Source organism: Ambystoma mexicanum, chromosome 11 (assembly GCF_040938575.1).
Source record: "Ambystoma mexicanum isolate Mex_15411 chromosome 11, UKY_AmexF1_1, whole genome shotgun sequence".
NCBI classification, from domain to species: domain Eukaryota; kingdom Metazoa; phylum Chordata; class Amphibia; order Caudata; family Ambystomatidae; genus Ambystoma; species Ambystoma mexicanum.
Genome location: NC_090934.1, coordinates 826,530,810 through 826,553,171, shown reverse-complemented (window position 1 = coordinate 826,553,171; position 22,362 = coordinate 826,530,810). Strand labels below are relative to the sequence as shown.

Sequence of the window (22,362 nt, the reverse complement as noted above, 5' to 3'; positions counted from 1 at the left end):
GGCAGTCTCGTGGCAATGCCCATCACTTTGCAGTTTGGGTTTGTGAGTTCAGGTACCGGTCTGGTGTCGGAAACCTGTAAGCGCCCTCCCAATCAACTGTCGGTCCTGGATTGTGAGGATTTCCCCTTATACTGGTCTCAGTAGACACATTTCCATTTTACTTTTTCACTCTCGCATTGCCTATTTCTCTCTCTCTCATAGATACATTATAGACAAGAGAGACATTGTCAGCGAGAGGGTTGCACAGCACCTTCCCCCATTTCCCTAAGTGCATTGCATGGGGCTCTGGGAGGCGTGCACATTTGTCTGAAACACAAAGATCCACTGGCAATAAAAGGCGTAGGACCCCAGTTCGCATTTCTTAGAATTTGAGGAGGCACTCAGAGTTGTCTCGGGCGTGACTGTACCTTTCATAGGAGATGTGCTAATCCCCAAACCCTCTTCCTTTGTCCCAGTAATCTGTCCTAGGGCCTCTAGCAAGTTGTTTTCTGAAACAAAGCTTACCTGAACATCCTGTAAAATTGGTAACTTTTCAGTAGCAGTACAGTGCAGTATATAGCATTCCTATTGCGCACAGCATCTAGATCCAAAAATTGCTTACTCTACCCCAGAAATTAGAATTCACCCAGTCAAACAGAGGGATCTATAAAGATCATGGCAAGTAGTTAACATAAGCTACTTCCCCCAAGTTCTCTTGGTGCACTCTGCTGCCCTCTTTTAACAGAAGAATGCCACTGCAGGTCTTGCTTCTCAGCAAGGTACCTACATATAGAAACCTTGGTGCACTCTTGCTAAATCTGCTGGAATGTGTCTTCTATTGTGCCCAAGGTGGTTGTGTATTTGGGGACTCAGGGAAGCAAGGGAGCAGTCTAATGCACTGCAGTGCTAAGAGAGGCATGCCTTTTTCAGAAAAAAGTTCAGGTTTTCTGCCAATCAGAAAAAAATAGCAATGCAATCAGGCCAAAGGCAGAACACACATGCCAGTGAGTCTCTGTGGCACAATTGGTTAGCGCGTTCGGCTGTTAACCGAAAAGACGCTGCTGTTTTTGGCACAAAGACACAGAGTGTTCCACTCAGTAAACCTGAGTCATTTCTCCCGTGTTCTCTGGGTTCAGCCTACTGTCCCCTTTTAACACAAGTGCGCAACTGTGGCTTTCTCCTCATAGCAAGTTATGCCTACACAGAGGACATTTGGTGCACTGTTGATGGGCTCTGTCCTCTACTAAATCCCCTGTGTTTGTGGATTAGGGGAGGTAGGGAAGTGCTTGATACCCTGATTTGCTGTGGGAAATAGAGCTATTTTAGAAATATTTTCAGGTTGCCTGGGAAGCATAAGCAAACAGCACACCAATCAGGCCCCAGTGTAAGCACTGCATGAGTCTCTGTGGCGCAATCGGTTAGCGCGTTCGGCTGTTAACCGAAAGGTTGGTGGTTCAAGCCCACCCAGGGACGATGCATTTTGGCTCAAAAATTCAGCATGACCAACTATGAACTTCTGTTTACCTCTCGCAGGTCTCGTCTGCTGACGTCCAAAAAATCCAATAAACTGCAAGCAATTCTTCTCGCTTGCTTTAGTTTTTCAAAACTTGCCATTCAATTCATAAACATCAAGACTTCATGGGAAGGGTTTGGCTGCAGCGTGTACTGATGCACAGAAGGAAGCTATCCTAGCCAGTCTACTTAAAGAAGCAATGAGGCTCTGCAGGTCCATGTACGTCTCCTACCTTTATTCTGTCATCAGACACACCAGGTGGATTTCCACAAGGACCTCGTGGCGCAATGGTAGCGCGTCTGACTCCAGATCAGAAGGTTTCGTGTTCAAATCACGTCGGGGTCATACTTCCTTTTCCCACTCTGAAATACAAAATTGCTCTTCAGTATCTCGTTATTTCAACCTGACTGCATCTTTGTGCTCTGGGCCTAGTTGTTCTGGCGTTTCGAATGTAAGCTTTGCAGCAGGGAAGTATCATATTGACAGACACCCATGAAGGACATGGTCAACCTTTAAAGCAGGCCAATCTCTATGTTTTACTGGATGCAGCAGAAGTATTTCCTCTTTACCATCTCTTCAAGTGGGCCTGACTGATGTGCTGTTTTGTGCACGCTACGTGGGCTTTGTAAAGCATACCTCTGCCATTTGCATGGCCTCCTAGCGCTGTCAATATTTTCGTGTAATCGCTGAATGCTGCACTGTCCTGGGAACTTTAGGTGTGACTAAAGGATATATGTTGGGGCCCCGAAAGGGGGTCGGCAGTCTAGTGGCAATGGGCATCACTTTGCAGTTTGGGTTTGTGAGTTCAGGTACCGGTCTGGTGTCGGAAACCTGTAAGCGCCCTCCCAATCAACTGTCGGTCCTGGATTGTGAGGATTTCCCCTTATACTGGTCTCAGTAGACACATTTCCATTTTACTTTTTCACTCTCGCATTGCCTATTTCTCTCTCTCTCATAGTTACATTATAGACAAGAGAGACATTGTCAGCGAGAGGGCTTCACAGCACCTTCCCCCCTTTCCCTAAGTGCATTGCAAGGGGCTCTGGGAGGTGTGCACATTTGTCTGAAACACAAAGATCCACTGGCAATAAAAAGCGTAGGACCCCAGTTCGCATTTCTTAGAATTTGAGGAGGCACTCAGAGTTGTCTCGGGCGTGACTGTACCTTTCATAGGAGATGTGCTAATCCCCAAACCCTCTTCCTTTGTCCCAGTAATCTGTCTTAGTGCCTCTAGCAAGTTGTTTTCTGAAACAAAGCTTACCTGAACATCCTGTAAAATTGGTAACTTTTCAGTAGCAGTACAGTGCAGTATATAGCATTCCTGTTGCGCACAGCATCTAGATCCAAAAATTGCTTACTCTACCCCAGAAATTAGAATTCACCCAGTCAAACAGAGGGATCTATAAAGATCATGGCAAGTAGTTAACATAAACTACTTCCCCCAAGTTCTCTTGGTGCACTCTGCTGCCCTCTTTTAACAGAAGAATGCAACTGCAGGTCTTGCTTCTCAGCAAGGTACCTACATATAGAAACCTTGGTGCACTCTTGCTAAATCTGCTGGAATGTGTCTTCTATTGTGCCCAAGGTGGTTGTGTATTTGGGGACTCAGGGAAGCAAGGGAGCAGCCTAATGCACTGCAGTGCTAAGAGAGGCATGCCTTTTTCTGAAAAAAGTTCAGGTTTTCTGCCAATCAGAAAAAAATAGCAATGCAATCAGGCCAAAGGCAGAACACACATGCCAGTGAGTCTCTGTGGCACAATTGGTTAGCGCGTTCGGCTGTTAACCGAAAAGACGCTGCTGTTTTTGGCACAAAGACACAGAGTGTTCCACTCAGTAAACCTGAGTCATTTCTCCCGTGTTCTCTGGGTTCAGCCTACTGTCCCCTTTTAACACAAGTGCGCAACTGTGGCTTTCTCCTCATAGCAAGTTATGCCTACACAGAGGACATTTGGTGCACTGTTGATGGGCTCTGTCCTCTACTAAATCCCCTGTGTTTGTGGATTAGGGGAGGTAGGGAAGTGCTTGATACCCTGATTTGCTGTGGGAAATAGAGCTATTTTAGAAATATTTTCAGGTTGCCTGGGAAGCATAAGCAAACAGCACACCAATCAGGCCCCAGTGTAAGCACTGCATGAGTCTCTGTGGCGCAATCGGTTAGCGCGTTCCACCCAGGGACGATGCATTTTGGCTCAAAAATTCAGCATGACCAACTATGAACTTCTGTTTACCTCTCGCAGGTCTCGTCTGCTGACGTCCAAAAAATCCAATAAACTGCAAGCAATTCTTCTCGCTTGCTTTAGTTTTTCAAAACTTGCCATTCAATTCATAAACATCAAGACTTCATGGGAAGGGTTTGGCTGCAGCGTGTACTGATGCACAGAAGGAAGCTATCCTAGCCAGTCTACTTAAAGAAGCAATGAGGCTCTGCAGGTCCATGCACGTCTCCTACCTTTATTCTGTCATCAGACACACCAGGTGGACTGCCTCTAGGACCTCGTGGCGCAATGGTAGCGTGTCTGACTCCAGATCAGAAGGTTGCGTGTTCAAATCACGTCGGGGTCATATTTGCTTTTCCCACTCTGAAATACAAAATTGCTCTTCAGTATCTCGTTATTTCAACCTGACTGCATCTTTGTGCTCTGGGCCTAGTTGTTCTGGCGTTTCGAATGTAAGCTTTGCAGCAGGGAAGTATCATATTGACAGACACCCATGAAGGACATGGTCAACCTTTAAAGCAGGCCAATCTCTATGTTTTACTGGATGCAGCAGAAGTATTTCCTCTTTACCATCTCTTCAAGTGGGCCTGACTGATGTGCTGTTTTGTGCACGCTACGTGGGCTTTGTAAAGCATACCTCTGCCATTTGCATGGCCTCCTAGCGCTGTCAATATTTTCGTGTAATTGCTGAATGCTGCACTGTCCTGGGAACTCTAGGTGTGACTAAAGGATATATGCTGGGGCCCCGAAAGGGGGTCGGCAGTCTAGTGGCAATGCCCATCACTTTGCAGTTTGGGTTTGTGAGTTCAGGTACCGGTCTGGTGTCGGAAACCTGTAAGCGCCCTCCCAATCAACTGTCGGTCCTGGATTGTGAGGATTTCCCCTTATACTGGTCTCAGTAGACACATTTCCATTTTACTTTTTCACTCTCGCATTGCCTATTTCTCTCTCTCTCATAGATACATTATAGACAAGAGAGACATTGTCAGCGAGAGGGCTTCACAGCACCTTCCCCCATTTCCCTAAGTGCATTGCAAGGGGCTCTGTGACGCGTGCACATTTGTCTGAAACACAAAGATCCACTGGCAATAAAAAGCGTAGGTCCCTAGTTTGCATTTCTTAGAATTTGAGGTGACACTCAGAGTTGTCTCGGGCATGACTGTACCTTTCATAGGGGATGTGCTAATCCCCAAACCCTCTTCCTTTGTCCCAGTAATCTGTCTTAGTGCCTCTAGCAAGTTGTTTTCTGAAACAAAGCTTACCTGAACATCCTGTAAAATTGGTAACTTTTCAGTAGCAGTACAGTGCAGTATATAGCATTCCTGTTGCGCACAGCATCTAGATCCAAAAATTGCTTACTCTACCCCAGAAATTAGAATTCACCCAGTCAAACAGAGGGATCTATAAAGAGCATGGCAAGTAGTTAACATAAGCTACTTCCCCCAAGTTCTCTTGGTGCACTCTGCTGCCCTCTTTTAACAGAAGAATGCAACTGCAGGTCTTGCTTCTCAGCACGGTACCTACATATAGAATCCTTGGTGCACTCTTGCTAAATCTGCTGGAATGTGTCTTCTATTGTGCCCAGGGTGGTTGTGTATTTGGGGACTCAGGGAAGCAAGGGAGCAGTCTAATGCACTGCAGTGCTAAGAGAGGCATGCCTTTTTCAGAAAAAAGTTCAGGTTTTCTGCCAATCAGAAAAAAATAGCAATGCAATCAGGCCAAAGGCAGAACACACATGCCAGTGAGTCTCTGTGGCGCAATTGGTTAGCGCGTTCGGCTGTTAACCGAAAAGACGCTGCTGTTTTTGGCACAAAGACACAGAGTGTTCCACTCAGTAAACCTGAGTCATTTCTCCTGTGTTCTCTGGGTTCAGCCTACTGTCCCCTTTTAACACAAGTGCGCAACTGAGGCTTTCTCCTCATAGCAAGTTATGCCTATACAGAGGACATTTGGTGCACTGTTGATGGGCTCTGTCCTCTACTAAATCCCCTCTGTTTGTGGATTATTGGAGGTAGGGAAGTGCTTGATACCCTGATTTGCTGTGGGAAAAAGAGCTATTTTAGAAATATTTTCAGGTTGCCTGGGAAGCATAAGCAAACAGCACACCAATCAGGCCCCAGTGTAAGCACTGCATGAGTCTCTGTGGCGCAATCGGTTAGCGCGTTCGGCTGTTAACCGAAAGGTTGGTGGTTCAAGCCCACCCAGGGACGATGCATTTTGGCTCAAAAATTCAGCATGACCAACTATGAACTTCTGTTTACCTCTCGCAGGTCTCGTCTGCTGACGTCCAAAAAATCCAATAAACTGCAAGCAATTCTTCTCGCTTGCTTTAGTTTTTCAAAACTTTCCATTCAATTCATAAACATCAAGACTTCATGGGAAGGGTTTGGCTGCAGCGTGTACTGATGCACAGAAGGAAGCTATCCTAGCCAGTCTACTTAAAGAAGCAATGAGGCTCTGCAGGTGCATGTACGTCTCCTACCTTTATTCTGTCATCAGACACACCAGGTGGACTGCCACAAGGACCTCGTGGCGCAATGGTAGCGCGTCTGACTCCAGATCAGAAGGTTGTGTGTTCAAATCACGTCGGGGTCATACTTCCTTTTCCCACTCTGAAATATAAAATTGCTCTTCAGTATCTCGTTATTTCAACCTGACTGCATCTTTGTGCTCTGGGCCTAGTTGTTCTGGCGTTTCGAATGTAAACTTTGCAGCAGGGAAGTATCATATTGACAGACACCCATGAAGGACATGGTCAACCTTTAAAGCAGGCCAATCTCTATGTTTTACTGGATGCAGCAGAAGTATTTCCTCTTTACCATCTCTTCAAGTGGGCCTGACTGATGTGCTGTTTTGTGCACGCTACGTGGGCTTTGTAAAGCATACCTCTGCCATTTGCATGGCCTCCTAGCGCTGTCAATATTTTCGTGTAATCGCTGAATGCTGCACTGTCCTGGGAACTCTAGGTGTGACTAAAGGATATATGCTGGGGCCCCGAAAGGGGGTCGGCAGTCTAGTGGCAATGCCCATCACTTTGTAGTTTGGGTTTGTGAGTTCAGGTACCGGTCTGGTGTCAGAAACCTGTAAGCGCCCTCCCAATCAACTGTCGGTCCTGGATTGTGAGGATTTCCCCTTATACTGGTCTCAGTAGACACATTTCCATTTTACTTTTTCACTCTCGCATTGCCTATTTCTCTCTCTCTCATAGTTACATTATAGACAAGAGAGACATTGTCAGCGAGAGGGTTGCACAGCACCTTCCCCCATTTCCCTAAGTGCATTGCAAGGGGCTCTGGGAGGCGTGCACATTTGTCTGAAACACAAAGATCCACTGGCAATAAAAAGCGTAGGACCCCAGTTCGCATTTCTTAGAATTTGAGGAGGCACTCAGAGTTGTCTCGGGCGTGACTGTACCTTTCATAGGAGATGTGCTAATCCCCAAACCCTCTTCCTTTGTCCCAGTAATCTGTCCTAGGGCCTCTAGCAAGTTGTTTTCTGAAACAAAGCTTACCTGAACATCCTGTAAAATTGGTAACTTTTCAGTAGCAGTACAGTGCAGTATATAGCATTCCTGTTGCGCACAGCATCTAGATCCAAAAATTGCTTACTCTACCCCAGAAATTAGAATTCACCCAGTCAAACAGAGGGATCTATAAAGAGCATGGCAAGTAGTTAACATAAGCTACTTCCCCCAAGTTCTCTTGGTGCACTCTGCTGCCCTCTTTTAACAGAAGAATGCAACTGCAGGTCTTGCTTCTCAGCAAGGTACCTACATATAGAAACCTTGGTGCACTCTTGCTAAATCTGCTGGAATGTGTCTTCTATTGTGCCCAAGGTGGTTGTGTATTTGGGGACTCAGGGAAGCAAGGGAGCAGTCTAATGCACTGCAGTGCTAAGAGAGGCATGCCTTTTTCTGAAAAAAGTTCAGGTTTTCTGCCAATCAGAAAAAAATAGCAATGCAATCAGGCCAAAGGCAGAACACACATGCCAGTGAGTCTCTGTGGCACAATTGGTTAGCGCGTTCGGCTGTTAACCGAAAAGACGCTGCTGTTTTTGGCACAAAGACACAGAGTGTTCCACTCAGTAAACCTGAGTCATTTCTCCCGTGTTCTCTGGGTTCAGCCTACTGTCCCCTTTTAACACAAGTGCGCAACTGTGGCTTTCTCCTCATAGCAAGTTATGCCTACACAGAGGACATTTGGTGCACTGTTGATGGGCTCTGTCCTCTACTAAATCCCCTGTGTTTGTGGATTAGGGGAGGTAGGGAAGTGCTTGATACCCTGATTTGCTGTGGGAAATAGAGCTATTTTAGAAATATTTTCAGGTTGCCTGGGAAGCATAAGCAAACAGCACACCAATCAGGCCCCAGTGTAAGCACTGCATGAGTCTCTGTGGCGCAATCGGTTAGCGCGTTCCACCCAGGGACGATGCATTTTGGCTCAAAAATTCAGCATGACCAACTATGAACTTCTGTTTACCTCTCGCAGGTCTCGTCTGCTGACGTCCAAAAAATCCAATAAACTGCAAGCAATTCTTCTCGCTTGCTTTAGTTTTTCAAAACTTGCCATTCAATTCATAAACATCAAGACTTCATGGGAAGGGTTTGGCTGCAGCGTGTACTGATGCACAGAAGGAAGCTATCCTAGCCAGTCTACTTAAAGAAGCAATGAGGCTCTGCAGGTCCATGCACGTCTCCTACCTTTATTCTGTCATCAGACACACCAGGTGGACTGCCTCTAGGACCTCGTGGAGCAATGGTAGCGTGTCTGACTCCAGATCAGAAGGTTGCGTGTTCAAATCACGTCGGGGTCATATTTGCTTTTCCCACTCTGAAATACAAAATTGCTCTTCAGTATCTCGTTATTTCAACCTGACTGCATCTTTGTGCTCTGGGCCTAGTTGTTCTGGCGTTTCGAATGTAAGCTTTGCAGCAGGGAAGTATCATATTGACAGACACCCATGAAGGACATGGTCAACCTTTAAAGCAGGCCAATCTCTATGTTTTACTGGATGCAGCAGAAGTATTTCCTCTTTACCATCTCTTCAAGTGGGCCTGACTGATGTGCTGTTTTGTGCACGCTACGTGGGCTTTGTAAAGCATACCTCTGCCATTTGCATGGCCTCCTAGCGCTGTCAATATTTTCGTGTAATCGCTGAATGCTGCACTGTCCTGGGAACTCTAGGTGTGACTAAAGGATATATGCCTGGGCCCCGAAAGGGGGTCGGCAGTCTAGTGGCAATGCCCATCACTTTGCAGTTTGGGTTTGTGAGTTCAGGTACCGGTCTGGTGTCGGAAACCTGTAAGCGCCCTCCCAATCAACTGTCGGTCCTGGATTGTGAGGATTTCCCCTTATACTGGTCTCAGTAGACACATTTCCATTTTACTTTTTCACTCTCGCATTGCCTATTTCTCTCTCTCTCATAGATACATTATAGACAAGAGAGACATTGTCAGCGAGAGGGCTTCACAGCACCTTCCCCCATTTCCCTAAGTGCATTGCAAGGGGCTCTGTGAGGCGTGCACATTTGTCTGAAACACAAAGATCCACTGGCAATAAAAAGCGTAGGTCCCTAGTTTGCATTTCTTAGAATTTGAGGTGACATTCAGAGTTGTCTCGGGCGTGACTGTACCTTTCATAGGAGATGTGCTAATCCCCAAACCCTCTTCCTTTGTCCCAGTAATCTGTCTTAGTGCCTCTAGCAAGTTGTTTTCTGAAACAAAGCTTACCTGAACATCCTGTAAAATTGGTAACTTTTCAGTAGCAGTACAGTGCAGTATATAGCATTCCTGTTGCGCACAGCATCTAGATCCAAAAATTGCTTACTCTACCCCAGAAATTAGAATTCACCCAGTCAAACAGAGGGATCTATAAAGAGCATGGCAAGTAGTTAACATAAGCTACTTCCCCCAAGTTCTCTTGGTGCACTCTGCTGCCCTCTTTTAACAGAAGAATGCAACTGCAGGTCTTGCTTCTCAGCACGGTACCTACATATAGAATCCTTGGTGCACTCTTGCTAAATCTGCTGGAATGTGTCTTCTATTGTGCCCAGGGTGGTTGTGTATTTGGGGACTCAGGGAAGCAAGGGAGTAGTCTAATGCACTGCAGTGCTAAGAGAGGCATGCCTTTTTCAGAAAAAAGTTCAGGTTTTCTGCCAATCAGAAAAAAATAGCAATGCAATCAGGCCAAAGGCAGAACACACATGCCAGTGAGTCTCTGTGGCGCAATTGGTTAGCGCGTTCGGCTGTTAACCGAAAAGACGCTGCTGTTTTTGGCACAAAGACACAGAGTGTTCCACTCAGTAAACCTGAGTCATTTCTCCTGTGTTCTCTGGGTTCAGCCTACTGTCCCCTTTTAACACAAGTGCGCAACTGTGGCTTTCTCCTCATAGCAAGTTATGCCTATACAGAGGACATTTGGTGCACTGTTGATGGGCTCTGTCCTCTACTAAATCCCCTCTGTTTGTGGATTACTGGAGGTAGGGAAGTGCTTGATACCCTGATATGCTGTGGGAAAAAGAGCTATTTTAGAAATATTTTCAGGTTGCCTGGGAAGCATAAGCAAACAGCACACCAATCAGGCCCCAGTGTAAGCACTGCATGAGTCTCTGTGGCGCAATCGGTTAGCGCGTTCGGCTGTTAACCGAAAGGTTGGTGGTTCAAGCCCACCCAGGGACGATGCATTTTGGCTCAAAAATTCAGCATGACCAACTATGAACTTCTGTTTACCTCTCGCAGGTCTCGTCTGCTGACGTCCAAAAAATCCAATAAACTGCAAGCAATTCTTCTCGCTTGCTTTAGTTTTTCAAAACTTTCCATTCAATTCATAAACATCAAGACTTCATGGGAAGGGTTTGGCTGCAGCGTGTACTGATGCACAGAAGGAAGCTATCCTAGCCAGTCTACTTAAAGAAGCAATGAGGCTCTGCAGGTGCATGTACGTCTCCTACCTTTATTCTGTCATCAGACACACCAGGTGGACTGCCACAAGGACCTCGTGGCGCAATGGTAGCGCTTCTGACTCCAGATCAGAAGGTTGTGTGTTCAAATCACGTCGGGGTCATACTTCCTTTTCCCACTCTGAAATATAAAATTGCTCTTCAGTATCTCGTTATTTCAACCTGACTGCATCTTTGTGCTCTGGGCCTAGTTGTTCTGGCGTTTCGAATGTAAACTTTGCAGCAGGGAAGTATCATATTGACAGACACCCATGAAGGACATGGTCAACCTTTAAAGCAGGCCAATCTCTATGTTTTACTGGATGCAGCAGAAGTATTTCCTCTTTACCATCTCTTCAAGTGGGCCTGACTGATGTGCTGTTTTGTGCACGCTACGTGGGCTTTGTAAAGCATACCTCTGCCATTTGCATGGCCTTCTAGCGCTGTCAATATTTTCGTGTAATCGCTGAATGCTGCACTGTCCTGGGAACTCTAGGTGTGACTAAAGGATATATGCTGGGGCCCCGAAAGGGGGTCGGCAGTCTAGTGGCAATGCCCATCACTTTGTAGTTTGGGTTTGTGAGTTCAGGTACCGGTCTGGTGTCAGAAACCTGTAAGCGCCCCCCACCAATCAACTGTCGGTCCTGGATTGTGAGGATTTCCCCTTATACTGGTCTCAGTAGACACATTTCCATTTTACTTTTTCACTCTCGCATTGCCTATTTCTCTCTCTCTCATAGTTACATTATAGACAAGAGAGACATTGTCAGCGAGAGGGTTGCACAGCACCTTCCCCCATTTCCCTAAGTGCATTGCAAGGGGCTCTGGGAGGCGTGCACATTTGTCTGAAACACAAAGATCCACTGGCAATAAAAAGCGTAGGACCCCAGTTCGCATTTCTTAGAATTTGAGGAGGCACTCAGAGTTGTCTCGGGCGTGACTGTACCTTTCATAGGAGATGTGCTAATCCCCAAACCCTCTTCCTTTGTCCCAGTAATCTGTCCTAGGGCCTCTAGCAAGTTGTTTTCTGAAACAAAGCTTACCTGAACATCCTGTAAAATTGGTAACTTTTCAGTAGCAGTACAGTGCAGTATATAGCATTCCTGTTGCGCACAGCATCTAGATCCAAAAATTGCTTACTCTACCCCAGAAATTAGAATTCACCCAGTCAAACAGAGGGATCTATAAAGAGCATGGCAAGTAGTTAACATAAGCTACTTCCCCCAAGTTCTCTTGGTGCACTCTGCTGCCCTCTTTTAACAGAAGAATGCAACTGCAGGTCTTGCTTCTCAGCAAGGTATCTACATATAGAATCCTTGGTGCACTCTTGCTAAATCTTTTGGAATGTGTCTTCTATTGTGCCCAAGGTGGTTGTGTATTTGGGGACTCAGGGAAGCAAGGGAGCAGTCTAATGCACTGCAGTGCTAAGAGAGGCATGCCTTTTTCAGAAAAAAGTTCAGGTTTTCTGCCAATCAGAAAAAAATAGCAATGCAATCAGGCCAAAGGCAGAACACACATGCCAGTGAGTCTCTGTGGCGCAATTGGTTAGCGCGTTCGGCTGTTAACCGAAAAGACGCTGCTGTTTTGGGCACAAAGACACAGAGTGTTCCACTCAGTAAACCTGAGTCATTTCTCCCGTGTTCTCTGGGTTCAGCCTACTGTCCCCTTTTAACACAAGTGCGCAACTGTGGCTTTCTCCTCATAGCAAGTTATGCCTACACAGAGGGCATTTGGTGCACTGTTGATGGGCTCTGTCCTCTACTAAATCCCCTGTGTTTGTGGATTACGGGAGGTAGGGAAGTGCTTGATACCCTGATTTGCTGTGGGAAAAAGAGCTATTTTAGAAATATTTTCAGGTTGCCTGGGGAGCATAAGCAAACAGCACACCAATCAGGCCCCAGTGTAAGCACTGCATGAGTCTCTGTGGCGCAATCGGTTAGCGCGTTCGGCTGTTAACCGAAAGGTTGGTGGTTCAAGCCCACCCAGGGACGATGCATTTTGGCTCAAAAATTCAGCATGACCAACTATGGACTTCTGTTTATCTCTCGCAGGTCTCGTCTGCTGACGTCCAAAAAATCCAATAAACTGCAAGCAATTCTTCTCGCTTGCTTTAGTTTTTCAAAACTTGCCATTCAATTCATAAACATCAAGACTTCATGGGAAGGGTTTGGCTGCAGCGTGTACTGATGCACAGAAGGAAGCTATCCTAGCCAGTCTACTTAAAGAAGCAATGAGGCTCTGCAGGTGCATGTACGTCTCCTACCTTTATTCTGTCATCAGACACACCAGGTGGACTGCCACAAGGACCTCGTGGCGCAATGGTAGCGCGTCTGACTCCAGATCAGAAGGTTGCGTGTTCAAATCACGTCGGGGTCATATTTGCTTTTTCCCACTCTGAAATACAAAATTGCTCTTCAGTATCTCGTTATTTCAACCTGACTGCATCTTTGTGCTCTGGGCCTAGTTGTTCTGGCGTTTCGAATGTAAGCTTTGCAGCAGGGAAGTATCATATTGACAGACACCCATGAAGGACATGGTCAACCTTTAAAGCAGGCCAATCTCTATGTTTTACTGGATGCAGCAGAAGTATTTCCTCTTTACCATCTCTTCAAGTGGGCCTGACTGATGTGCTGTTTTGTGCACGCTACGTGGGCTTTGTAAAGCATACCTCTGCCATTTGCATGGCCTCCTAGCGCTGTCAATATTTTCGTGTAATCGCTGAATGCTGCACTGTCCTGGGAACTCTAGGTGTGACTAAAGGATATATGCTGGGGCCCCGAAAGGGGGTCGGCAGTCTAGTGGCAATGCCCATCACTTTGCAGTTTGGGTTTGTGAGTTCAGGTACCGGTCTGGTGTCAGAAACCTGTAAGCGCCCTCCCAATCAACTGTCGGTCCTGGATTGTGAGGATTTCCCCTTATACTGGTCTCAGTAGACACATTTCCATTTTACTTGTTCACTCTCGCATTGCCTATTTCTCTCTCTCTCATAGATACATTATAGACAAGAGAGACATTGTCAGCGAGAGGGTTGCACAGCACCTTCCCCCATTTCCCTAAGTGCATTGCAAGGGGCTCTGGGAGGCGTGCACATTTGTCTGAAAAACAAAGATCCACTGGCAATAAAAAGCGTAGGTCCCTAGTTTGCATTTTTTAGAATTTGAGGTGACACTCAGAGTTGTCTCGGGCGTGACTGTACCTTTCATAGGAGATGTGCTAATCCCCAAACCCTCTTCCTTTGTCCCAGTAATCTGTCTTAGTGCCTCTAGCAAGTTGTTTTCTGAAACAAAGCTTACCTGAACATCCTGTAAAATTGGTAACTTTTCAGTAGCAGTACAGTGCAGTATATAGCATTCCTGTTGCGCACAGCATCTAGATCCAAAAATTGCTTACTCTACCCCAGAAATTAGAATTCACCCAGTCAAACAGAGGGATCTATAAAGAGCATGGCAAGTAGTTAACATAAGCTACTTCCCCCAAGTTCTCTTGGTGCACTCTGCTGCCCTCTTTTAACAGAAGAATGCAACTGCAGGTCTTGCTTCTCAGCAAGGTACCTACATATAGAATCCTTGGTGCACTCTTGCTAAATCTGCTGGAATGTGTCTTCTATTGTGCCCAAGGTGGTTGTGTATTTGGGGACTCAGGGAAGCAAGGGAGCAGTCTAATGCACTGCAGTGCTAAGAGAGGCATGCCTTTTTCAGAAAAAAGTTCAGGTTTTCTGCCAATCAGAAAAAAATAGCAATGCAATCAGGCCAAAGGCAGAACACACATGCCAGTGAGTCTCTGTGGCGCAATTGGTTAGCGCGTTCGGCTGTTAACCGAAAAGACGCTGCTGTTTTTGGCACAAAGACACAGAGTGTTCCACTCAGTAAACCTGAGTCATTTCTCCCGTGTTCTCTGGGTTCAGCCTACTGTCCCCTTTTAACACAAGTGCGCAACTGTGGCTTTCTCCTCATAGCAAGTTATGCCTATACAGAGGACATTTGGTGCACTGTTGATGGGCTCTGTCCTCTACTAAATCCCCTGTGTTTGTGGATTAGGGGAGGTAGGGAAGTGCTTGATACCCTGATTTGCTGTGGGAAATAGAGCTATTTTAGAAATATTTTCAGGTTGCCTGGGAAGCATAAGCAAACAGCACACCAATCAGGCCCCTGTGTAAGAACTGCATGAGTCTCTGTGGCGCAATCGGTTAGCGCGTTCGGCTGTTAACCGAAAGGTTGGTGTTTCAAGCCCACCCAGGGACGGTGCATTTTGGCTCAAAAATTCAGCGTGACCAACTATGGACTTCTGTTTACCTCTCGCAGGTCTCGTCTGCTGACGTCCAAAAAATCCAATAAACTGCAAGCAATTCTTCTCGCTTGCTTTAGTTTTTCAAAACTTGCCATTCAATTCATAAACATCAAGACTTCATGGGAAGGGTTTGGCTGCAGCGTGTACTGATGCACAGAAGGAAGCTATCCTAGCCAGTCTACTTAAAGAAGCAATGAGGCTCTGCAGGTGCATGTACGTCTCCTACCTTTATTCTGTCATCAGACACACGAGGTGGACTGCCGCAAGGACCTCGTGGCGCAATGGTAGCGCGTCTGACTCCAGATCAGAAGGTTGCGTGTTCAAATCACGTCGGGGGCATATTTGCTTTTCCCAGTCTGAAATATAAAATTGCTCTTCAGTATCTCGTTATTTCAACCTGACTGCATCTTTGTGCTCTGGGCCTAGTTGTTCTGGCGTTTCGAATGTAAACTTTGCAGCAGGGAAGTATCATATTGACAGACACCCATGAAGGACATGGTCAAGCTTTAAAGCAGGCCAATCTCTATGTTTTACTGGATGCAGCAGAAGTATTTCCTCTTTACCATCTCTTCAAGTGGGCCTGACTGATGTGCTGTTTTGTGCACGCTACGTGGGCTTTGTAAAGCATACCTCTGCCATTTGCATGGCTTCCTAGCGCTGTCAATATTTTCGTGTAATCGCTGAATGCTGCACTGTCCTGGGAACTCTAGGTGTGACTAAAGGATATATGCTGGGGCCCCGAAAGGGGGTCCGCAGTCTAGTGGCAATGGGCATCACTTTGCAGTTTGGGTTTGTAAGTTCAGGTACCGGTCTGGTGTCGGAAACCTGTAAGCGCCCTCCCAATCAACTGTCGGTCCTGGATTGTGAGGATTTCCCCTTATACTGGTCTCAGTAGACACATTTCCATTTTACTTTTTCACTCTCGCATTGCCTATTTCTCTCTCTCTCATAGATACATTATAGACAAGAGAGACATTGTCAGCGAGAGGGTTGCACAGCACCTTCCCCCATTTCCCTAAGTGCATTGCATGGGGCTCTGGGAGGCGTGCACATTTGTCTGAAACACAAAGATCCACTGGCAATAAAAGGAGTAGGACCCCAGTTCGCATTTCTTAGAATTTGAGGAGGCACTCAGAGTTGTCTCGGGCGTGACTGTACCTTTCATAGGAGATGTGCTAATCCCCAAACCCTCTTCCTTTGTCCCAGTAATCTGTCCTAGGGCCTCTAGCAAGTTGTTTTCTGAAACAAAGCTTACCTGAACATCCTGTAAAATTGGTAACTTTTCAGTAGCAGTACAGTGCAGTATATAGCATTCCTGTTGCGCACAGCATCTAGATCCAAAAATTGCTTACTCTACCCCAGAAATTAGAATTCACCCAGTCAAACAGAGGGATCTATAAAGATCATGGCAAGTAGTTAACATAAGCTACTTCCCCCAAGTTCTCTTGGTGCACTCTGCTGCCCTCTTTTTACAGAAGAATGCAACTGCAGGTCTTGCTTCTCAGCAAGGTACCTACATATAGAAACCTTGGTGCACTCTTGCTAAATCTGCTGGAATGTGTCTTCTATTGTGCCCAAGGTGGTTGTGTATTTGGGGACTCAGGGAAGCAAGGGCGCAGTCTAATGCACTGCAGTGCTAAGAAAGGCATGCCTTTTTCAGAAAAAGTTCAGGTTTTCTGCCAATCAGAAAAAAATAGCAATGCAATCAGGCCAAAGGCAGAACACACATGCCAGTGAATCTCTGTGGCACAATTGGTTAGCGCGTTCGGCTGTTAACCGAAAAGACGCTGCTGTTTTTGGCACAAAGACACAGAGTGTTCCACTCAGTAAACCTGAGTCATTTCTCCCGTGTTCTCTGGGTTCAGCCTACTGTCCCCTTTTAACACAAGTGCGCAACTGTGGCTTTCTCCTCATAGCAAGTTATGCCTACACAGTGGACATTTGGTGCACTGTTGATGGGCTCTGTCCTCTACTAAATCCCCTCTGTTTGTGGATTAGGGGAGGTAGGGAAGTGCTTGATACCCTGATTTGCTGTGGGAAAAAGAGCTATTTTAGAAATATTTTCAGGTTGCCTGGGAAGCATAAGCAAACAGCACACCAATCAGGCCCCTGTGTAAGAACTGCATGAGTCTCTGTGGCGCAATCGGTTAGCGCGTTCGGCTGTTAACCGAAAGGTTGGTGGTTCAAGCCCACCCAGGGACGGTGCATTTTGGCTCAAAAATTCAGCGTGACCAACTATGGACTTCTGTTTACCTCTCGCAGGTCTCGTCTGCTGACGTCCAAAAAATCCAATAAACTGCAAGCAATTCTTCTCGCTTGCTTTAGTTTTTCAAAACTTGCCATTCAATTCATAAACATCAAGACTTCATGGGAAGGGTTTGGCTGCAGCATGTACTGATGCACAGAAGGAAGCTATCCTAGCCAGTCTACTTAAAGAAGCAATGAGGTTCTGCAGGTCAATGCACGTCTCCTACCTTTATTCTGTCATCAGACACACCAGGTGGACTGCCACAAGGACCTCGTGGCGCAATGGTAGCGCGTCTGACTCCAGGTCAGAAGATTTCGTGTTCAAATCACGTCGGGGGCAAATTTGCTTTTCCCACTCTGAAATATAAAATTGCTCTTCAGTAATTCGTTATTTCAACCTGACTGCATCTTTGTGCTCTGGGCCTAGTTGTTCTGGCGTTTCGAATGTAAACTTTGCAGCAGGGAAGTATCATATTGAAAGACACCCATGAAGGACATGGTCAACCTTTAAAGCAGGCCAATCTCTATGTTTTACTGGATGCAGCAGAAGTATTTCCTCTTTACCATCTCTTCAAGTGGGCCTGACTGATGTGCTGTTTTGTGCACGCTACGTGGGCTTTGTAAAGCATACCTCTGCCATTTGCATGGCCTCCTAGCGCTGTCAATATTTTCGTGTAATCGCTGAATGTTGCACTGTCCTGGGAACTCTAGGTGTGACCAAACGATATATGCTGGGGCCCCGAAAGGGGGTCGGCAGTCTAGTGGCAATGCCCATCACTTTGCAGTTTGGGTTTGTGAGTTCAGGTACCGGTCTGGTGTCGGAAACCTGTAAGCGCCCTCCCAATCAACTGTCAGTCCTGGATTGTGAGGATTTCCGCTTATACTGGTCTCAGTAGACACATTTCCATTTTACTTTTTCACTCTCGCATTGCCTATTTCTCTCTCTCTCATAGATACATTATAGACAAGAGAGACATTGTCAGCGAGAGGGTTGCACAGCACCTTCCCCCATTTCCCTAAGTGCATAGCATGGGGCTCTGGGAGGCGTGCACATTTGTCAGAAACACAAAGATCCACTGGCAATAAAAGGCGTAGGACCCCAGTTCGCATTTCTTAGAATTTGAGGAGGCACTCAGAGTTGTCTCGGGCGTGACTGTACCTTTCATAGGAGATGTGCTAATCCCCAAACCCTCTTCCTTTGTCCCAGTAATCTGTCCTAGGGCCTCTAGCAAGTTGTTTTCTGAAACAAAGCTTACCTGAACATCCTGTAAAATTGGTAACTTTTCAGTAGCAGTACAGTGCAGTATATAGCATTCCTGTTGCGCACAGCATCTAGATCCAAAAATTGCTTACTCTACCCCAGAAATTAGAATTCACCCAGTCAAACAGAGGGATCTATAAAGATCATGGCAAGTAGTTAACATAAGCTACTTCCCCCAAGTTCTCTTGGTGCACTCTGCTGCCCTCTTTTAACAGAAGAATGCAACTGCAGGTCTTGCTTCTCAGCAAGGTACCTACATATAGAATCCTTGGTGCACTCTTGCTAAATCTGCTGGAATGTGTCTTCTATTGTGCCCAAGGTGGTTGTGTATTTGGGGACTCAGGGAAGCAAGGGAGCAGTCTAATGCACTGCAGTGCTAAGAGAGGCATGCCTTTTTCAGAAAAAAGTTCAGGTTTTCTGCCAATCAGAAAAAAATAGCAATGCAATCAGGCCAAAGGCAGAACACACATGCCAGTGAGTCTCTGTGGCGCAATTGGTTAGCGCGTTCGGCTGTTAACCGAAAAGACGCTGCTGTTTTGGGCACAAAGACACAGAGTGTTCCACTCAGTAAACCTGAGTCATTTCTCCCGTGTTCTCTGGGTTCAGCCTACTGTCCCCTTTTAACACAAGTGCGCAACTGTGGCTTTCTCCTCATAGCAAGTTATGCCTATACAGAGGACATTTGGTGCACTGTTGATGGGCTCTGTCCTCTACTAAATCCCCTGTGTTTGTGGATTAGGGGAGGTAGGGAAGTGCTTGATACCCTGATTTGCTGTGGCAAATAGAGCTATTTTAGAAATATTTTCAGGTTGCCTGGGAAGCATAAGCAAACAGCACACCAATCAGGCCCCTGTCTAAGAACTGCATGAGTCTCTGTGGCGTAATCGGTTAGCGCGTTCGGCTGTTAACCGAAAGGTTGGTGGTTCAAGCCCACCCAGGGACGGTGCATTTTGGCTCAAAAATTCAGCGTGACCAACTATGGACTTCTGTTTACCTCTCGCAGGTCTCGTCTGCTGACGTCCAAAAAATCCAATAAACTGCAAGCAATTTTTCTCGCTTGCTTTAGTTTTTCAAAACTTGCCATTCAATTCATAAACATCAAGACTTCATGGGAAGGGTTTGGCTGCAGCGTGTACTGATGCACAGAAGGAAGCTATCCTAGCCAGTCTACCTAAAGAAGCAATGAGGCTCTGCAGGTGCATGTACGTCTCCTACCTTTATTCTGTCATCAGACACACCAGGTGGATTGCCACAAGGACCTCGTGGCGCAATGGTAGCACGTCTGACACCAGATCAGAAGGTTGTGTGTTCAAATCACAACGGGGTCATACTTGCTTTTCCCACTCTGCAATATAAAATTGCTCTTCAGTATCTCGTTATTTCAACCTGACTGCATCTTTGTGCTCTGGGCCTAGTTGTTCTGGCGTTTCGAATGTAAACTTTGCAGCAGGGAAGCATCATATTGACAGACACCCATGAAGGACATGGTCAACCTTTAAAGCAGGCCAATCTCTATGTTTTACTGGATGCAGCAGAAGTATTTCCTCTTTACCATCTCTTCAAGTGGGCCTGACTGATGTGCTGTTTTGTGCACGCTACGTGGGCTTTGTAAAGCATACCTCTGCCATTTGCATGGCCTCCTAGCGCTGTCAATATTTTCGTGTAATCGCTGAATGCTGCACTGTCCTGGGAACTCTAAGTGTGACTAAAGGATATATGTTGGGGCCCCGAAAGGGGGTCGGCAGTCTAGTGGCAATGCCCATCACTTTGCAGTTTGGGTTTGTGAGTTCAGGTACCGGACTGGTGTCGGAAAACTGTAAGCGCCCTCCCAATCAACTGTCGGTCCTGGATTGTGAGGATTTCCCCTTATACTGGTCTCAGTAGACACATTTCCATTTTACTTTTTCACTCTCGCATTGCCTATTTCTCTCTCTCTCATAGATACATTATAGACAAGAGAGACATTGTCAGCGAGAGGGCTTCACAGCACCTTCCCCCATTTCCCTAAGTGCATTGCAAGGGGCTCTGGGAGGCGTGCACATTTGTCTGAAACACAAAGATCCACTGGCAATAAAAAGCATAGGTCCCTAGTTTGCATTTCTTAGAATTTGAGGAGGCACTCAGAGTTGTCTCGGGCGTGACTGTACCTTTCATAGGAGATGTGCTAATCCCCAAACCCTCTTCCTTTGTCCCAGTAATCTGTCCTAGGGCCTCTAGCAAGTTGTTTTCTGAAACAAAGCTTACCTGAACAGCCTGTAAAATTGGTAACTTTTCAGTAGCAGTACAGTGCAGTATATAGCATTCCTGTTGCGCACAGCATCTAGATCCAAAAATTGCTTACTCTACCCCAGAAATTAGAATTCACCCAGTCAAACAGAGGGATCTATAAAGATCATTGCAAGTAGTTAACATAAGCTACTTCCCCCAAGTTCTCTTGGTGCACTCTGCTGCCCTCTTTAAACAGAAGAATGCAACTGCAGGTCTTGCTTCTCAGCAAGGTACCTACATATAGAAACCTTGGTGCACTCTTGCTAAATCTGCTGGAATGTGTCTTCTATTGTGCCCAAGGTGATTGTGTATTTGGGGACTCAGGGAAGCAAGGGAGCAGTCTAATGCACTACAGTGCTAAGAGAGGCATGCCTTTTTCAGAAAAAAGTTCAGGTTTTCTGCCAATCAGAAAAAAATAGCAATGCAATCAGGCCAAAGGCAGAACACACATGCCAGTGAGTCTCTGTGGCGCAATTGGTTAGCGCGTTCGGCTGTTAACCGAAAAGACGCTGCTGTTTTGGGCACAAAGACACAGAGTGTTCCACTCAGTAAACCTGAGTCATTTCTCCCGTGTTCTCTGGGTTCAGCCTACTGTCCCCTTTTAACACAAGTGCGCAACTGTGGCTTTCTCCTCATAGCAAGTTATGCCTACACAGAGGGCATTTGGTGCACTGTTGATGGGCTCTGTCCTCTACTAAATCCCCTGTGTTTGTGGATTACGGGAGGTAGGGAAGTACTTGATAGCCTGATTTGCTGTGGGAAATAGAGCTATTTTAGAAATATTTTCAGGTTGCCTGGGGAGCATAAGCAAACAGCACACCAATCAGGCCCCAATGTAAGCACTGCATGAGTCTCTGTGGCGCAATCGGTTAGCGCGTTCGGCTGTTAACCGAAAGGTTGGTGGTTCAAGCCCACCCAGGGACGATGCATTTTGGCTCAAAAATTCAGCTTCTGTTTACCTCTCGCAGGTCTCGTCTGCTGACGTCCAAAAAATCCAATAAACTGCAAGCAATTCTTCTCGCTTGCTTTAGTTTTTCAAAACTTGCCATTCAATTCATAAACATCAAGACTTCATGGGAAGGGTTTGGCTGCAGCGTGTACTGATGCACAGAAGGAAGCTATCCTAGCCAGTCTACTTAAAGAAGCAATGAGGCTCTGCAGGTGCATGTACGTCTCCTACCTTTATTCTGTCATCAGACACACCAGGTGGACTGCCACAAGGACCTCGTGGCGCAATGGTAGCGCGTCTGACTCCAGATCAGAAGGTTGCATGTTCAAATCACGTCGGGGTCATATTTGCTTTTCCCACTCTGAAATATAAAATTGCTCTTCAGTATCTCGTTATTTCAACCTGACTGCATCTTTGTGCTCTGGGCCTAGTTGTTCTGGCGTTTCGAATGTAAACTTTGCAGCAGGGAAGTATCATATTGACAGACACCCATGAAGGACATGGTCAACCTTTAAAGCAGGCCAATCTCTATGTTTTACTGGATGCAGCAGAAGTATTTCCTCTTTACCATCTCTTCAAGTGGGCCTGACTGATGTGCTGTTTTGTGCACGCTACGTGGGCTTTGTAAAGCATACCTCTGCCATTTGCATGGCCTCCTAGCGCTGTCAATATTTTCGTGTAATCGCTGAATGCTGCACTGTCCTGG

At 46.3% G+C, this 22,362-nt stretch overlaps 16 non-coding genes across 16 annotated transcripts; all 16 read left to right on the top strand.

Annotated features, from left to right (window-relative positions):
* Positions 1–1,378: 1,378 nt before the first annotated feature.
* TRNAN-GUU (transfer RNA asparagine (anticodon GUU)) lies at positions 1,379–1,452 on the top strand. The gene has a single exon. It is a non-coding gene; the product is annotated as a tRNA-Asn (tRNA).
* A 313-nt stretch (positions 1,453–1,765) lies between these two features.
* Positions 1,766–1,837, top strand: TRNAW-CCA (transfer RNA tryptophan (anticodon CCA)). The gene has a single exon. It is a non-coding gene; the product is annotated as a tRNA-Trp (tRNA).
* Positions 1,838–3,982: 2,145 nt separating this feature from the next.
* TRNAW-CCA (transfer RNA tryptophan (anticodon CCA)) lies at positions 3,983–4,054 on the top strand. The gene has a single exon. It is a non-coding gene; the product is annotated as a tRNA-Trp (tRNA).
* Positions 4,055–5,844: 1,790 nt separating this feature from the next.
* On the top strand, positions 5,845–5,918 carry TRNAN-GUU (transfer RNA asparagine (anticodon GUU)). Its single transcript has one exon. It is a non-coding gene; the product is annotated as a tRNA-Asn (tRNA).
* A 313-nt stretch (positions 5,919–6,231) lies between these two features.
* On the top strand, positions 6,232–6,303 carry TRNAW-CCA (transfer RNA tryptophan (anticodon CCA)). Its single transcript has one exon. It is a non-coding gene; the product is annotated as a tRNA-Trp (tRNA).
* A 2,145-nt stretch (positions 6,304–8,448) lies between these two features.
* TRNAW-CCA (transfer RNA tryptophan (anticodon CCA)) lies at positions 8,449–8,520 on the top strand. Its single transcript has one exon. It is a non-coding gene; the product is annotated as a tRNA-Trp (tRNA).
* Positions 8,521–10,310: 1,790 nt separating this feature from the next.
* On the top strand, positions 10,311–10,384 carry TRNAN-GUU (transfer RNA asparagine (anticodon GUU)). The gene has a single exon. It is a non-coding gene; the product is annotated as a tRNA-Asn (tRNA).
* A 313-nt stretch (positions 10,385–10,697) lies between these two features.
* TRNAW-CCA (transfer RNA tryptophan (anticodon CCA)) lies at positions 10,698–10,769 on the top strand. Its single transcript has one exon. It is a non-coding gene; the product is annotated as a tRNA-Trp (tRNA).
* Positions 10,770–12,561: 1,792 nt separating this feature from the next.
* On the top strand, positions 12,562–12,635 carry TRNAN-GUU (transfer RNA asparagine (anticodon GUU)). Its single transcript has one exon. It is a non-coding gene; the product is annotated as a tRNA-Asn (tRNA).
* A 313-nt stretch (positions 12,636–12,948) lies between these two features.
* TRNAW-CCA (transfer RNA tryptophan (anticodon CCA)) lies at positions 12,949–13,020 on the top strand. The gene has a single exon. It is a non-coding gene; the product is annotated as a tRNA-Trp (tRNA).
* Positions 13,021–14,811: 1,791 nt separating this feature from the next.
* Positions 14,812–14,885, top strand: TRNAN-GUU (transfer RNA asparagine (anticodon GUU)). Its single transcript has one exon. It is a non-coding gene; the product is annotated as a tRNA-Asn (tRNA).
* Positions 14,886–15,198: 313 nt separating this feature from the next.
* Positions 15,199–15,270, top strand: TRNAW-CCA (transfer RNA tryptophan (anticodon CCA)). The gene has a single exon. It is a non-coding gene; the product is annotated as a tRNA-Trp (tRNA).
* Positions 15,271–17,059: 1,789 nt separating this feature from the next.
* On the top strand, positions 17,060–17,133 carry TRNAN-GUU (transfer RNA asparagine (anticodon GUU)). The gene has a single exon. It is a non-coding gene; the product is annotated as a tRNA-Asn (tRNA).
* Positions 17,134–19,308: 2,175 nt separating this feature from the next.
* Positions 19,309–19,382, top strand: TRNAN-GUU (transfer RNA asparagine (anticodon GUU)). Its single transcript has one exon. It is a non-coding gene; the product is annotated as a tRNA-Asn (tRNA).
* A 2,175-nt stretch (positions 19,383–21,557) lies between these two features.
* On the top strand, positions 21,558–21,631 carry TRNAN-GUU (transfer RNA asparagine (anticodon GUU)). The gene has a single exon. It is a non-coding gene; the product is annotated as a tRNA-Asn (tRNA).
* A 297-nt stretch (positions 21,632–21,928) lies between these two features.
* Positions 21,929–22,000, top strand: TRNAW-CCA (transfer RNA tryptophan (anticodon CCA)). Its single transcript has one exon. It is a non-coding gene; the product is annotated as a tRNA-Trp (tRNA).
* The last annotated feature ends 362 nt before the right edge of the window (positions 22,001–22,362 follow it).